The following is a 16794-nucleotide window of genomic DNA, read 5'->3' on the forward strand; positions in this document are numbered from 1 at the left end:
AATTGGTTTCCTAGGGCTGCCAGATCTATGTGCCAGAAACTAAGTTGTTTAAAACAACAGGATTTTATTCTCTGACAGTTTTGGAGTCCAGAAGTTGAAATCTAGATGTCGGCATGGTCGGGCTTCCTCTAAAGATTCTAAGGAAACCCAACCTATCTCTTTCAGCTTCTGGACAATTCTGGGGTTCCTTGCTTGCATCAGCATACCTCCAATCTCTGCCTGCACATAGCCCTCTCCTCTGTATGTTTCTGTGTCCTGTCCTTTTGTCTTAGTTAAGTTTTTTTTGACTGTTTTGATTTTTATAGTTTTCTGCTGCTATTGTGTTCTTTCTGTTTTTCTACTTTTTTATTTGCTCACCTTTTTTTCTAGATTCTTAGGTGAAACCTGGGTTCATTAACTATGGAACATTCCCATTTCCTGTTTTTATTTCCTTTAATAAATTTTTATTTTAACTTACGGTTTATATAACATCTCCCTATAAGAATTGCCCTAGCTCATAACCTACATTTTTATTAATTTTCATTATAAGTTAGTTCAAAATGCTCACTATATTTTTTTTCTTTGACCCATGGGTTGTCTGGGAGTGTCTCAAGTCATGTTTAAGTATTTTGTAATTCTCTAGATATCTTTGTTGTAAGTTATTTCTAATTTAATTTTATTCATGTTGGTGAACACACCCTGTAATGGTTTCATATTCTGCAATATATTGAGCCGAATTTAATTTCTCAGCATATGGTATAGTTTGGTACTTTTTCATGTGTTGATAACATAGTGAAAACATTCTATTTTCCTTACTGATTTGTTTGATTTAATTATTCAAGGAATACAACTAAGATTGAGCTGTTGTGACTGAAATAAAGATGTGCTCCTCAGATCTCTTTTTAAGGTCACATTGCCCTGCTGTGAATAAAGTGGTTAGCTGACAACCTCCAGATGTTAATTAACCCTTTTAGGCTTGCCTCAGCATTTTACAGTTCATATGGATCTCAGGGCTACCACAGTCAATGGCTGAACAGCAATGTGATACAGGGACCTACCCTAGCCATTTCAATATAATGTAGAACTAAGTCAATCCAAGCTTCCCTCAACCTTGCCATAGTTTCTAAGCAAAATTCTCTAAATTTTATATTATGCCTGCCTCACTGCTTTTACAGCACAAGATTAACTCTGTTTATTTCCTTGATCTCATATAGGGGAATGGATAACTTCAGCTAGAGAAAATGTGATTTTAATCAATTAGGTCAATTGATTGCTTATGTAGAGCCCTATGATAGAGTTAAACTGACATTACTATTAATTGTTGAAAACTGCATTTTAGACCAAGGACTAACATTATATGTTTGGTGTGCTTGTGTATGCAAATGTGTAAATAGAATAACTGGTGAAGTCAGTAAGGCTTACCTATGTGGTGTTCCTTGAAATCACATTATGGAAAGATGGTCACTTTTACTAATATTACTAGCTTGGAGTATTAGAGGCTTTATTTATTTCTTAACTGTGAAATAGTTATAAAAAGATTGTGAACACTATGAAAATTAAAGGTTTTGAAACAATCAAGGTTCCATTGCTTAGAAGTGTAGAGTATGTAATGAATTCCAGCCGCCAGGTAGGGGAGAGAGATGAGAGAAGAGGAGAACTTGGGAAAGAAGCAGGAGTGCAGGTAGAAAAGTGGAATGAATATGAGAGTACTACAGCACAGAAGAAGGACATGAGTTGTAGGTATTTCAATGTATACTTCAAAATAGAAGAGTGGGCCTCAAATACACACAACACAAAGTAATGATAAATGTTTAACAGGTAGATATATTTATTGCCCTGGTATGATCACTCAAAAAACCACAATGATCCCACATATTTGAACCTTATATGTAATCAGAAACTATAAAGTAAAAATTTCAAAACCACTGATGTGCAAGTGGGCACAGGTAAAGGCAGAATATTTTATTCCTTGTATACTGCCTATGTTGGTCCCAACCTCATCCCCTTGCCCATCGCAGTTGATGTTAATTAGTGTCCCAACTTCAGGTTAATTATTTTCTAACTTTGCATTGTAATTTTTCACTTGTATATGTACCCCTAAATAATGTATTGTTAACTTTTGCCTGTTCATAAAATTTAAATTAATAAAATCATAAAGTATTTTTGTATCAGTTACAGCCATAACTTAATACTTCATTTTTATTTATATTAATGCAAGTAGTTGCATTTATCTTTTGTTGAAGTATACTTTTTCTTTTACAAATATGTAATTATTCTATTTATGACCATTTACTTTTATTTTTGCTTATATGAACAAGAATAGAACAAATATTCTACTCTGTGTCCTATTAAAAATAATAGAACTTTTTTAGGGAAAAATCATCAGAAATCATTTCCTAGTAAATCCTTCTTTGCTAGGAAATGGCAACACTGAGATAATGTCATGACTTTTGTGTTGCCTTATGATATATGAAGATATCTCACTAGTCTTTTTTAATTATAATTTTTAATTTACATATAATTATTCTACACCTTTGAGGGGTACATTATGGCTTTTTAAAGTATGTATAAAATGTTAATTGTGAACTCAAGGATATAAACCTATTCTTCACTTTCAATATTTAACATTATATTGTGCACATTTTATATTCATTCTTTTCCTAGGGGAAGGTATACAGTGAATTGTCAATAATATCTGCTACTCTGTTGTGGTACACCATTCTATAACTTATTCTACTTGTTTACACACATTTTGTATCAGTTATTATTTTCTCCCAAGCTTCCCCATTAATTCCCCACTACTGTGTAGGTTCTACCATCTACCATTACTCTCTCTAGATTGATGCTATTGAATACATTCATGCTGGCTAAAGAGTAAGGGCATCTGGTGTAGGTTAGGTTGGGACATACAGCATTTGTCTTTCATATAGCCTGGCTCATGTAACTCTTCTAGCTCTCCCAAACTCATTTTACAAAGACACCATCATTTTTGATACCAAAAGCAGATAAAGATACAACAACAGCAACAAAAAACTATAGACCGACATTCCTGATGACTGAAGAGGCAACAATCATCAAAACAATACTAGCAAAATGAATTAGACAACACATTAAAAAGATTATACACTATGACCAAGTAGTATTTATCCCACAGATACAATGATGGGTCAACCTATGCAAAACAATAAATGTAATACATTACATTAACAGCAGGAAAACAAAAATCATATGATCATATTGATACAGAAAAAAATGATTAATTACAACATCTCTTCATGATTAACTCTCTCAACAAAAAAGGACAAATTTTGGACAAATTTTTTACCACTTTCTTTTACAAATATGTAATTATTCTATTTATGACCATTTACTTTTATTTTTGCTTATATGAACAAGAATAGAACAAATATTCTACTCTGTGTCCTATTAAAAATAATAGAACTTTTTTAGGGAAAAATCATCAGAAATCATTTCCTAGTAAATCCTTCTTTGCTAGGAAATGGCAACACTGAGATAATGTCATGACTTTTGTGTTGCCTTATGATATATGAAGATATCTCACTAGTCTTTTTTAATTATAATTTTTAATTTACATATAATTATTCTACACCTTTGAGGGGTACATTATGGCTTTTTAAAGTATGTATAAAATGTTAATTGTGAACTCAAGGATATAAACCTATTCTTCACTTTCAATATTTAACATTATATTGTGCACATTTTATATTCATTCTTTTCCTAGGGGAAGGTATACAGTGAATTGTCAATAATATCTGCTACTCTGTTGTGGTACACCATTCTATAACTTATTCTACTTGTTTACACACATTTTGTATCAGTTATTATTTTCTCCCAAGCTTCCCCATTAATTCCCCACTACTGTGTAGGTTCTACCATCTACCATTACTCTCTCTAGATTGATGCTATTGAATACATTCATGCTGGCTAAAGAGTAAGGGCATCTGGTGTAGGTTAGGTTGGGACATACAGCATTTGTCTTTCATATAGCCTGGCTCATGTAACTCTTCTAGCTCTCCCAAACTCATTTTACAAAGACACCATCATTTTTGATACCAAAAGCAGATAAAGATACAACAACAGCAACAAAAAACTATAGACCGACATTCCTGATGACTGAAGAGGCAACAATCATCAAAACAATACTAGCAAAATGAATTAGACAACACATTAAAAAGATTATACACTATGACCAAGTAGTATTTATCCCACAGATACAATGATGGGTCAACCTATGCAAAACAATAAATGTAATACATTACATTAACAGCAGGAAAACAAAAATCATATGATCATATTGATACAGAAAAAAATGATTAATTACAACATCTCTTCATGATTAACTCTCTCAACAAAAAAGGACAAATTTTGGACAAATTTTTTACCACATTAAAAGCCATACATGACAAACCTGCAGCAATATGGAGTTGAAAGTGTTTCATATGAAAACTGGAACAAAACAAGGATGTTTGCTTTCTTCACTCCTATTCAACATAGCACTGAGAGTCCTAACAGATGTGATCAGATAAGATAATGAAATAAAAGACATTTGAATTGTAAATGAAAAAGTTAAACTGCCCCTATTTGCAGGTGATATAATTATATACATAAAAAGACCTAAAGAATCTCAAAAAAATTTAGATATGATAAATTCATTTAGTAAAGTTGTAGGATACAAAATGTCCTGTCTATCGCTGGTGTTCTTAGTCTAGAATTTCTCAAATAAATCATTAAAACAGAACTCACTTCTCATTACTCTTTATCACTTACGCTATCCCCTAATTGAAGCTTTGTCAGAGAGAAGTACTGCATAATTAGACATAATTATAAGAATTAGCGCAGTGCTAATTTGATCATTTTTGGCATTCTTTATAACAAATACACCTCACCATCTAATTTATTCAAGTTATAGCAATTGATTCTGTAATACAGTTAAACTAGATTCTCAGTTATGCTTAAAGGCCTCAATCAGATTTCTCTTCCATGGACATGGAGACATCTGACTTCTACAAACAGTGATTTTTTTTTTTATTTTTATAAAACTATAATTTTGTGTATAAATTTTCACACTGATGAAAGGTCTGCATCTTTCATACAGAAGTCTATCATTTGCAGGAAAATAGATTTTGGGGGAGATGAAATTATTGTCAAATACTAATTAAGACACTTATAAATTTAAATTTTTGTCTTCTTTTATGATACTATATGCCCAAGTATGTTTATCTAAATAGTATTTGTATAGGATATTAATATCATACTTTGTCACCATGGAACTCATTAAACTTGAACATTCACTACAAGATGAATACATCTTCAAGGGAGAATATGAGAAAAGATGTTAAGTATACACACATTTTAACTACCCCAGATTATATATTTTATATACATACATACAATTATAAATTATTTTTCTCTTCACTAATGAAATTAAAACTTCAGTTTCAGCCTGGTCACATCCAGTGTTTAAAGAGTCTGCAGTCCTATAGTTGGCCGTTAGTAGACACTTCACTTGTCAAAATACGTGAGGTAAGAGTATGTGCATAGAAATGGATTCTAAATCACAGAGGACAAGAAAATATAGCTGTGAGCCAAATATGACATACATGAATTTTTATAAATAAAGCTGCACTGGAACACAACCATGTCAATTTTTTTAACAGTGTCTCACCATGTCAAGATCCTTCTTCCTCAGTTTCCCAGCTGGGACTATAGGCACTTGTCACTACATTTGACTATTTTTTTTTCCTTTTATTTTTTGGAGAGGTTTTTGCTATAGGGCGCGTGCGCTCGCCAGACAGAAAGAGACATAGAGACAGAAAGCAAGAAATCACCCCCCAGAGGGGATCGTCACGTCGCAATCCCTTCTCCTCCATTCTCCTATGAGAAAAGATGTTAAGTATACACACATTTTAACTACCCCAGATTATATATTTTATATACATACATACAATTATAAATTATTTTTCTCTTCACTAATGAAATTAAAACTTCAGTTTCAGCCTGGTCACATCCAGTGTTTAAAGAGTCTGCAGTCCTATAGTTGGCCGTTAGTAGACACTTCACTTGTCAAAATACGTGAGGTAAGAGTATGTGCATAGAAATGGATTCTAAATCACAGAGGACAAGAAAATATAGCTGTGAGCCAAATATGACATACATGAATTTTTATAAATAAAGCTGCACTGGAACACAACCATGTCAATTTTTTTAACAGTGTCTCACCATGTCAAGATCCTTCTTCCTCAGTTTCCCAGCTGGGACTATAGGCACTTGTCACTACATTTGACTATTTTTTTTTCCTTTTATTTTTTGGAGAGGTTTTTGCTATAGGGCGCGTGCGCTCGCCAGACAGAAAGAGACATAGAGACAGAAAGCAAGAAATCACCCCCCAGAGGGGATCGTCACGTCGCAATCCCTTCTCCTCCATTCTCCTCGCGGGATCTTGGTCACGCATGCACACGCACCCGGCGTGAGTTTTAAGCCACCAGGTCCGGAACGCGAACCGAGGTCGACTACGTGGGAGTCCAGCGACATAGCCATTATGCTAACTGCTGGTTCCCTACATTTGACTCTTTTTCAGACTATTTCATTATGTTGCTGAGGCCAGGCTCAAGTTTGCAATCCTCCTGCCTCAGCCTCTGCGGTCACTGGGAATATAGGCAAACACCATTGCTTCCAGTCCCTAGATTGGACAGGAAATCAAACTTAGGTCTCCCATAGGGTCTCAGCCTACAGAGCAGTGTCTTAGCAGCTGCACCTGCTTTTGTATTTTAATCTGAATTGAGAGTTAAAATAAAAACCATATGGCCCACAAGAACATTAGGTCTGACTCTATAATTTCAAAGAATATTGGGGGGAGGGATAAAAGTGGAACATAACACATATGTTTTTTAATTTCCTTTAGTCTTATTGCTTCCTTTGATTTGTTCTTTTCATTACTCTTCATTTAATTATGTATTTCTACATGTAAAACTGTCCTTACTATTGGGTTATCTAAAACATCATGATGCATTTTTGCATAGAAAAAATATGTCATGATATTTCTGACAACCAAACAAAAGTTAACAAGGTGATTTTTACTGACAAATATTTAGAATCTAATTGGTAATTGGTTTCACTATTGTAACTATTACTTGGGTTCTTTGCCAAGTATATTGATTCTTTCCTTTTTGAGGCATATGATAAGATTCCACTTCTCCATCAACTTGAAATAAGCTATAGCAATAAGCTAAAGCTTAGCTTGACCAAGAAAATATAATCAGAAAAGAGACAAACCTTTTTTCTAGGCAGAATTCTAAGAGCAAGTGCAGAAACTGAGGAAGAAGGATCCTGACATGGTGAGACACTGTTGACTTTTTTCCACTTTAGGGATAATAGTCATAAAGGCTGTCAGCTCAGGGACTTGAATAACCATGAAGACAGGAATCCCCTGTCTTCAGATTCAGATTTGAATAACCATGAAGACAGGAACCCCCTGTCTTCAGATTCAGATCTGGGCATTGTTCACTAACAGGAGTATAACTGATTGTCTTGATTGATACACTAATTGGTACAAGAGGCATGATGTTGCCGTTGCAACAAACAGTAGATGGTCAGACAATAGTTCTTAGAGCATGGGAGGATGGTAGTCAGTGATATGCAGTACAAAATACTAGGTAAACACAGATACTGTGCTAATAAGCTTATAGTTTTAGGTGAGTAGGTTGGAGAGCAGCACAGTAATATAAAGAACAGGTGATTCTAGGTTTCTCAAAATGATAATAAGAGACATGTAAATTTAGAAAATAAATGCCCACTGTCAACAATTCTGAAAGAGGGCACATGAAAACCTAGAAACATAGAGATGTGCAGTTAGAAGAGAAAGGCCTTTAAGCAGTAAGTCAAAGTTTAAATAATAGTCAAATAAGTCAAATATTCAGCCTTACAGCAAAATTAAATAAAAATTAGAAATGTTACACTCAGTTTTAAAACTACCAAATGGAGGGACCAGCAGTTAGAGTAATGGCTATGTCGCTGGACTCCCATGTAGTCGATTGCGGTTCAAGTCCTCGGACCCAGTAGCTTAAACTCACGCCAGGCACGTGTGCATAGGTGCCCAAGATCCCAAGAGGAGAATGGAGGAGAGGGGATTCTGGTGTGGCGACCCCCTCTGGGGAGGGTGATTTCTTGCTTTCTGTTGCTCTGTCTCCCTCTCACTTTCAGGCAAGCGCACATGCCCTATAGCAGAAACCCTATAGCAGAAACCTCTCAAAAAAACAAAACAAAACTACCAAGTGGATTTAAGTGTTTCCAAGTTAATCCTTTCATTTTTACAAAACTGTTCAGAGAGGCTAAGGGTGTAACTGTGCCATATCATTTTAATAGGTAAGAAAGGATGTCTGGGAAGAAGATTTAGGAACCAGTATACATTTTATAGTGCCCTATTTTTCCTAACTCTGTCTAATCAGGGTTCTCTAGAGAAACAGAGCCGATTACTTATGTATATGGACATATTAGGAGAATCAGCTCACATGATTATGGTAACTGAGAGGTCCCATACCAGGCCATTTGCAACCTGGAGACCCCTATATGTCAGTAATAGGTTCAATCCAAGTCCCAAGGCCTCATGAGCAGGAAGGCTCATGGCACACCCATCAGTTTGAGGCCAGAAGCTTAAAAACCTTGGGGGAAAGAATGGGAACAGTGCTAGTGTTTCTGCAGGTCAACAGGCAGGTGAGCCTTGAATTCTGATGTCCAAAAGAGCAGAGGTCTATTGTTGCTCTCAAAAAGAAATTCAGACACCTCTCCTATTGTATTTTTCTGGCCCCTGATGGTGACCACCCATATTGAGGGCAGATCTTCCCTACTTTGTCCACTCAGACTCACAACTTCATCTCCTGTGGAACAGCCAACACAGACACACCCAGAATAATGCTTTATCCAGTTTCTAAGCAGTCTTTATCCAGTTTCTAAGCAGTCTTTAGTCAAATTGACATGTAAAATGGCTATTAAGTTCAGTAAAGACACAGAAGTCTCTTTCTGTCAAAATGGAGTCTTTCATAACCCAGTCCTTTAATAACAGCAGAATCTCTTATTGAATAAGAGTGGGAAACATTGTTTTAAAATACTGACATTTTGGATTTTCATTGTGCTTTTGGGGTACACAGCCTACCTATCTCAACGCGAATCATTACTAATCTTCAAAATTATATTATATAATCTAAGATATTTGGTACTTCTTATTTCCTTTAACAACATAAAAAGATGATAGATAATCCATGAATATTATAATTTATTTAAATATTGCCTCATCATGTAATATTTAAGCATATTTTAAATAACAATTACCAATTTCCTATAGACAACACCACTAGAAAAACGTATTTTAAGCAAGTTGAGTCTATTAATCATTGCACTGAAAAATGTACACATGAGTAACTCAGTTATAAAAGCAAATATATATATATATATGTACACACACATACACACACACATATAACTTATTACAGCATTTAAACAGATGATTTGAAGAAGGACCTAAAGAAGTGAGGTCTGCTCTAGATTGGATTCTGTATGATTATAGGGCCAATTTTATGATTGGTTATCTCAATGAATTCTACTTACAGGGAGTGGAGACTACAAGAAGAAAAAAATACAAATTTAAGTTTGAAATACTATTTTGTGAAGTATCACTTCTAAAATAATTAGAACTAGAGTAAAAACATCTGTTTGGGGCCCACCCATGGTCTAGAGGTTAAGGGAACGAAATGACTTATAGCCATCCATGGTTTGAATACCAGTCTTGGTGACTTGAAGAACACTAGACACATGTGCATGAGTGCCTAAAATCTCAAAAGGATGGGGAACCAGCAGTTAGCATAATGGCCATGTTGCTGGACTCCCACGTAGTCGACAGCGGTTCGTGTCCCGGAACCGGTGGCTTAAAAAAACTCACGCCGGGCGCGTGTGCGTGCATGCCCAAGATCCCGAGAGGAGAATGGAGGAGAAAGGATTGCGGCGTGACCATCCCCCCTGGGGGGTGATTTCTCGCTTTCTGTCTCTATGTCTCTCTCTGTCTGTCTGGCGAGCGCATGCGCCCTACAGTGAAAATCTCTCCAAAAAAAAAAAAAAAAATCCCAAAAGGATGGAGAAATGGAGAAATATTATGGAGTGACCACCCCACATCAGGAGGATGCACTCCTCCCTACCCCCGTCTCTTTCTGGCTAGCGCCCTCTGGCAATTAAAAGGAATTTACATAACTTAATTGTGCCCATGTATATGAAAAGACAACTACACACTATTTCCATGAAAAGGGCAAGATTTCTTCTTGATAAAGAGATCTAAATTTCAACAAGAATATAAGTTTAATTATTGAATAAAATATTGTGTATGTTTATAGACAGTATGGGCAGCATGATTAGACAATGGTTGTACTGACTTAAAACTTCAGGAATGCTGTTGCTGAAACTGCATGAGAAGTCTGATGCTCAGTGTTGGGAAGATAGCTAGGTCCTGGGCCGCTTGGCCTCAGTCCCTGTGTGGACTCAGGTAGAAGTACTGCGATGAAAACCAAGTCAGTCTTCTTTTATTCTAGATCATTTATGAACCAAAATGTAATTCAATCTATCCTGGAGTACGTAACTTAAGTGGCTAATTCAGACTTCAGCTACATAGTGATGCTGAATTAACAAAGTGATTGTTAAAAACTATAAAAGTTTAACATCTTTAAAGATTTTTAGGGGCTCTTTTGGACAGCATTTCTACTTTAACATTAAAGTCTACATGCACACATTTTGTTTTTCCTCCTAAAATTTCATTTAAAAAAATAAAAAAAAGATTGAGTCCAGCAGGTACCATGGTGGTTAATATGGCTGGACTCACACATGGTTAACCAGGGTTTGAGTCCCAGACTCACTGGTTTGAAAATCAAGGTGGGCACATGTGTGTGCCCCAAATCCCAGGAGGAATGAAAGAGAAGGTATTTCTCACTTTCTCTCTCACTGTCTCTCTTTATCTTTCTCCAGTGTGCACACACACTCTAACACAAAATTCCTTAAAAAAGATAAATAAATAAATAAATAAATAAATAAATAAATAAATAAGAAAAATAAGAAGGATAAGAAGTATAAAAGGAAAGTAAAAACCTATGAAAAATAGAGATAGGCAGGTGGTTAAGGGCTGAACTTCCACATGGCTGACCACCGTTTGAGCCCCGGACCTGGCAGCTTCTCACTTTCCTTCTCTCTCTCTCTCTCTCTCTCTCTCTCTCTTTCTCTCCCTTTCACTCTGTCCCTCTCTGGTCAAAATTCAAAATAAATTAAACAAATAAATAAATAGCATTAAATAAAATAATTCTTAAAAAAACTACAAAAATAAAGACAATCTAAAGAGAGCTTATAGTGGACATGGTATTGTAGTTTATTCATTTTCTAGAAGGTAGAAAGTGAATTGAGGAAAGGAAGCTGGACTATTTGGTCATCAGGAAAGTCATAATACATTTTTGCATAGAAAACTACATCATGACTTTCCCAGTGACCTAATATATCAGGCTTCAGAAATAGGATTGCTAGATAAAATATAGAAAGTCTAGATAATTTTAAATTTCAGACAAATTATATTTTAAAAGACAAGTATCACAAACATTGCATAGGCATATGTAATACCAAAACAGTGTTAAGTGTGTTCTATACAATATTTGGTGACTGTATTTTAAAATTGTATTTATTATTTTTGTTATTTTTATTTTTTACTATTGTTTGTGATATTTAATTATTATTTTGTTTTAATTTTTGTATTTACTTTTAACTATTTTTTAATTTAATTCACCATTTACTATTTTTATCATTTATTCTTCCTCGTCAGAAAAGTACTATTCTGAAAAAAATTTGCAAAGATAGTTCACTTATAAATACATCTCTCTCTCTCTCTCTCTCTCTCTCTTTCTCTCCCTTTCACTCTGTCCCTCTCTGGTCAAAATTCAAAATAAATTAAACAAATAAATAAATAGCATTAAATAAAATAATTCTTAAAAAAACTACAAAAATAAAGACAATCTAAAGAGAGCTTATAGTGGACATGGTATTGTAGTTTATTCATTTTCTAGAAGGTAGAAAGTGAATTGAGGAAAGGAAGCTGGACTATTTGGTCATCAGGAAAGTCATAATACATTTTTGCATAGAAAACTACATCATGACTTTCCCAGTGACCTAATATATCAGGCTTCAGAAATAGGATTGCTAGATAAAATATAGAAAGTCTAGATAATTTTAAATTTCAGACAAATTATATTTTAAAAGACAAGTATCACAAACATTGCATAGGCATATGTAATACCAAAACAGTGTTAAGTGTGTTCTATACAATATTTGGTGACTGTATTTTAAAATTGTATTTATTATTTTTGTTATTTTTATTTTTTACTATTGTTTGTGATATTTAATTATTATTTTGTTTTAATTTTTGTATTTACTTTTAACTATTTTTTAATTTAATTCACCATTTACTATTTTTATCATTTATTCTTCCTCGTCAGAAAAGTACTATTCTGAAAAAAATTTGCAAAGATAGTTCACTTATAAATACAAAAGAAAATGGCATTAAAAAAGAGTCACAGAATAAAGAAAATAATCTTGGAAATGTAATTGTTGAAGTAAAACGCTGTATAGAGGACAACTGAATATAAGAAAATAATTCTTTCAGAACATGACAAAGCAAGGTAAATAGGAGAAAGAAAATGAAGGTTGAGTGTAAGGCTGGGCTAACTCTATACCCCTCAACATCATTAGCACTGGGAAGTCCTAAAACCAAGCTAGAACATCCCCTCCTGCCCCTCTTCCTGCTCTATGACCAGTTCCTTCTCCCTCTCCAGCTGGGATCAATGGATTGGTAATCACCTAAATGAGGCAGACTGCAGTTGGCAATTGTCAGACACACAGCGGTAGAACCTCAGCTAGGAACTCTGCATATTTCTGACCTCTGTCTTCTCCCAAGTTGAACTGGCTGGACCCAAGGAAGAGAAATGCACACTGGACTAGGGTATTTCTGAGGCAGCAAATATAACTGACCAAATGGCTTCAGGTTCAACCCTCTCCTGCCTTACCACCCATGTTCCTCTCTTGGGATTATGGCCTTTGCTCTGCGACTATTAATAAAACGACTCCAGATCTGCCGACTGGATACAAAGCATGCCTACCACTTTGTGGAGGACTCACAGGCAAATGTGAGTGGGCAGAGCAGGAGTTTTTCTCAGGTAAACACCTACTATCCTTGATGCTTCCACTCACTGATAAAAGTCATAGATGAGTATAATGACAAAAGAAAATATTTTCAGACATATAAGGACACATTTTTATCTTATTATGCTAGAGTTACTTAGCCAAATAAAAATGCATTAAAAGGAAGGCAGCAAAGAATACATTGTAGGAGAGCAGGGAACAGCGAGTTACCCTAAGAAACGTAACTATCACAGGCCTAGGTTCCCTCAGTCCATAATTGGCAGAAGATGCAGGAAGAGAGGTCTCTGCAAGGGGAAAATTTATATTCTACAGAAAAACCAGAACAATTGAGAGCTTAGAAAAATAGTAATATGCTAGAATCTGTTAGGGAAGGATAAAAGAGTAAGAATTTGTTTGACCTTGACATTTGGCTCATTTTATACTGAGTAATAGTATTTGAAATATAGATAAATCAATATAATCCTAGCATACTGCTTCCATGGCAAGGAAAAATATTTATAGTGCCAATATAATTTGATAGTTGATTTATTTTGTTAATCTTATAAGTAAATCACAGAAGAATAAATTGTAATTCTAAACCAAAATAAATAGTGTTTCTTACATTGTAAGCCTCTCTGTAAGACAGATTAATAAAATGAGCTAAATGTAGGCCATACCTATAAACTAAAAAACTAAAATATAATTAGGAAGACATAGAAGTTTCACTCAAATTCCTCAAAGAAAGAAGAAACTATTTCATTCCTAACATGTGAATGATTCAAAGAAGGAAGGTGAAAAGGTTTAGAGCAGTCATGTTTAATGGTACATTATCAGTACCATAATCTTTGTTAATACTTTAGAGACATTAACCTCTTGTTTTAAAAGGCAACAACTTGAAAAAGAGGACCATAATGAAGCTACTCAAAATAAACTTTTTAAAAAAGACAGACTATGATAATAGTAGAGATTGTATTTATGGATTGATTAGTGTAGTAGAAGCATATAGTGATTTCTTAACTTAAAATTTTATTTAGCCCTCACAATGACGCTATTAAGTATTATGATTCTCATTTTCTATGTGATTAAACTAAGACTCTGAGACCAACATCTCATGCAAGATTACACAGTTAGAAAAAAAAAAAAAAGCATCATAATGCAAAAAAGTTTGTGGGATACCTGAAGACTGAATATACAATGGAAAATAGCTAGATAGCTAGACCATATATGACAAAAGAACATGGACTCACAACCTCTGCAACAACCAGCCTGGGGAAACCAGACCCCAAATCTGCAGCCAACATCCCAGAATGATCAGGACTTAATAGATAACTGCTAGCTTTCTCCCCACTCCTCTCTGTGTACAAATTAGGACCAACCAGAGAAACTAAATATGCTCTCCAAACCAATCACACTGAACGCTCCTCTTGTAGCTCACCCACCTCCGGCTTCTCCATGCCAATGATTTCCTAACAAAGCATGCCTGATGTTTTCCCTTTTTTCACTATAAAACTTTCCCACATTCCTGCCTGATTTTCTGTTTTTGTGAATGCAAGGAATGGTGGCTGACTCTTTTGCAAAACCAAATTCCGAAAAATCATGTTTGTCCTCATTTGTATGGGTTTTATTTATTTACACCTAACAAATTCCAGCTACTATTCAGTAAAGTTTATATTTCTAATATAACTATTAATTGCTAGTTTTCTTTAGACTTTCTTTTTTTTTTTTAATTTTTTATTTTATTATCATCATAATCTTCTTTCTATTACACTAGATTACATATAACTTTACATTGACTTCCATTGCTTTTTCAAAAGGGAATGCCATACATGTCAGTCAATACAGAGATATCAATCTCCCCGCTTTATCATTCAATATCTTTTCCATGCTTTTCCCAATAATTATTATTATAATTTTTTAAACAGTCAATCACTATTTCTCATTTTGCTTATTAAAGAGACTTCACCCATCATGAAATATTTCCCAGACCGGTTCAGTTGAGAATACTATACATGTCATCATCAACAGGTAATAAACCATATCTATTTCTCATTAACATCCTGCCTCTCTATTGTTCACTGCTGTCTTTATCCTCGTCTCTCTTTTTTTTTTTTTTTATACTTTGTTTTTTATTATAAATTTTTCAAAAGGGAAAAGACAAAGCAAAATATTGCCAAGCATAAGATGTTATATCTTGCATGTAAGAACTCTAATGTTCCACATTTGACGAACCTGTGCTTGGTGTTGAAAGGTCACCACATACATCACTAAGAAGTCAAGCAGACAGTAAATTCCAATACTTTATTATAAGCATTGAAATCATATTTATAGAATTCTTCAGGCCAAGTTATTTTTCTACCCCTTTAGCCTTCAATGTCTACCAGAACTCAATGATTACAATGTTAGTTTTGGTAGGAAGATATTTATAATTTATCAAAATATGGTATATCATCCAATCATGAAGAAGATTGTTGTAAGCACTAGCTTTTCAATGCATTTTTAAAATATCAGATGCTTTCTAGTTTTAAATGCATTAAAATGAAATTATTTAAAGTGACACATGTTATCCTGGTTTTAGCCGGGAGTAATGGCAAAAGTCTCTCTTTCCTTTCAAAGTCCTTTGTCCAAGTATAATATTACTTGTGACAGAGAGTGAAGCCTTTATGATGAGATAGATTTGAATCCTGGAGGTATCATGGGCATCTCCATAACCTTGGGAAAATTATTTAACCCTTCTAAGGTTTAAACTTCTTAATCATTAAAAGGGTGGTTTTTATCTACCACATTGGATTTTATTTTTTTTAAAAAGTGTAAATAGTATAATTGGCCTAGTTCATTACTTGACACATAGCAGAATTCTATACCAGTTGGAAAACTAGAAATCACACATTAGAGAGATCTGAATATGCAGAATAATTGAAGCTAGTATCGAGAACTAAAAAAGTTACCTGGAGGTAACAGAGAAAAAGTAGCAGCATAACTCAGCTGCAGGAGCAAATGGAAAGAGATGGCATGTTAGGATGTAAATGCTGGGAGGAGGAGGTCCCGTGAATGAAACTCAGACTTTTGAGGAGAGGGCCAACAGCTGAACTGGTACACCCCAGGGTGTATGAAGACACTGGGGCAATGACTGGGTTCACTTCACTTGTTCCCCTTCTCTCTGGGATTATGTTCTTTTTGTCTGATGTCCTATGTATTGAAAACTAAAGTTTTATATAATTTGTCCACTTTTTCTTTTTCCAGGTAAAGTGTAAATCTGTCTCTTGCTCTTCCATCAGGAAAGAAGGTCTCTAATGCTTCCTAAACAAATAAATTAGCCCGTTTTCTGGGATCAGTTTAATTGGTTCTGTCTTGCTCTGTTTAGTTTTTCAGATAATTTTGGGGGGCATGATTTAAATGTAATGTTAATTAAGGACACACATCTTTCTTATGTCTAAGACCAAACCTTTTCTAAATTTTTTACCAATAAGGCACATGTGCTCACCAGAGAGAGACAGAGAAAGATAGAGGGAAAGTAAGAAATCATCCCCTAAGGGGGACCAGATGCCACGATTTCTTCTCCTCCACTCTCCTCTTGGGATTTTGGGCATGCACACACACATGTCC

The sequence above is a fragment of the Tupaia chinensis genome, unplaced genomic scaffold (genome assembly GCF_000334495.1).
Source record: "Tupaia chinensis unplaced genomic scaffold, TupChi_1.0 Scaffold000622_1, whole genome shotgun sequence".
Classification (NCBI taxonomy): domain Eukaryota; kingdom Metazoa; phylum Chordata; class Mammalia; order Scandentia; family Tupaiidae; genus Tupaia; species Tupaia belangeri.